Genomic DNA, 1,694 nt, shown 5'->3' on the forward strand with positions numbered 1-1,694 from the left:
GGAAGAGAGGCCCATTGGACTTGCAAACTTTATATGCCCCAGTACAGGGGAATGCCAGGGCCAAAAAGTGGGAGTGGGTGGGTAGGGGAGTGGGGGGGAGGGTATGGGGGACTTTAGGGATAGCATTGGAAATGTAAATGAGGAAAATACCTAATAAAAAATTTTTTAAAAATTTAAAAAAAATAAAAAGAAAAGAAAAGAAAAAAGAGGGGGGGGGGCTGGAGAGATGGCTCAGTGGTTAAGAGCACTGACTGCTCTTCCCGAAGGTCCTGAGTTCAAATCCCGGCAACCACACGGTGGCTCACAACTATCTGTAATGAGATCTGGCGCCCTCTTCTGGAGTGTGTCTGAAGACAACTACAGTGTACTTACATGTAATAAATAAATCTTTAAAAAAGAGGCTGGAGAGATAGCTCAGCAGTTAAGAGCCCTGATTGGTCCTCCAGAGGTCCTGAGTTCAATTCCCAGCAACCTCATGGTGGCTCACAACCATCTGTAATGGATCTGATGTTCTCTTCTGGTGTGTCTGAAGAGAGCAAAGTGTACTGACATACATAAAATAGGGTTGGGGGAAGCCGGGCGTGGTGGCGCACGCCTTTAATCCCAGCCCTTGGGAGGCAGGGGAAGGTGGATTTCTGAGTTCAAGGCCAGCCTGGTCTACAGAGTGAGTTCCCATACAGCCAGGGCTACACAGAGAAACCCTGTCATGATTTCTCAATGTTAACAACTATGTAAATTATAGATAAATAAGTAAATAGATGACCATAAAAGAAGTGGCCCTGGGAGCCGGGCGTGGTGGCGCATGCCTTTGAACCCAGCACTCAGGAGGCAGAGGCAGGCGGATTTCTGAGTTCAAGGCCAGCCTGGTCTATCTACAAAGTGAGTCTCAGGACAGCCAGGGCTACACAGAGAAACCCTGTCTGCCTATCTCTGCCTCCTAAATGCTGGGCATGCACCCAGCATGCACCACCATGGCTTGGTTCTTTAAAACATTCTTTCAAGAAGATGTGACACTCCAATTTAAGCAAACTTTCTATTGTCAGAGTTTCTTTCTGTACAATAAGCCATAAATTCATAGGGACTGAGCTCCACCAGCTCCGGGCTCCTGCCCATCACCTTCATTATTTAATAGATTCTTGTTGGTTTTGTTTGTTTGAAATGAGGTGTCACTGTGTATCCCTGGCTGGCTCACTATATAGGCAGAGTGGTCCGGAACTCCCAGAGTTCTGACACTCCTCGAGCACCGAGTGTACATGGTGCCCAGACATACATGCAAACAAAACAGATACTCAAAATGTATTCTGGGGGGGTGGGTATGGGCGACTTTTGGGATAGCATTGAAAATGTAAACGAGGAAAATACCTAATAAAAAAATTTTAAAAAATGTATTCTGAAGAACTGAATCACACATGGTTATAAAAGCAGGAAAGTACTGGCACTGAAGTGGACCAAGGACACAGAGGGAGGTCAGCACACAACCCCTGCATGGAGAGTCGCCAAGTACAGGGGAGGGTATGAAAATAAAACCTAGTTCCCTATATAATACTCTGTGGCAAGGCCCACTGTGGTTAAAATGAAGGCTTAAGAATCTTTGGATGGAAGCCGGGCGTGGTGGCGCACGCCTTTAATCCCAGCACTCGGGAGGCAGAGGCAGGCGGATTTCTGAGTTCGAGGCCAGCCTGGTCTACAAAGTG

Source organism: Mus caroli, chromosome X (assembly GCF_900094665.2).
Source record: "Mus caroli chromosome X, CAROLI_EIJ_v1.1, whole genome shotgun sequence".
In the NCBI taxonomy this organism is placed as follows: domain Eukaryota; kingdom Metazoa; phylum Chordata; class Mammalia; order Rodentia; family Muridae; genus Mus; species Mus caroli.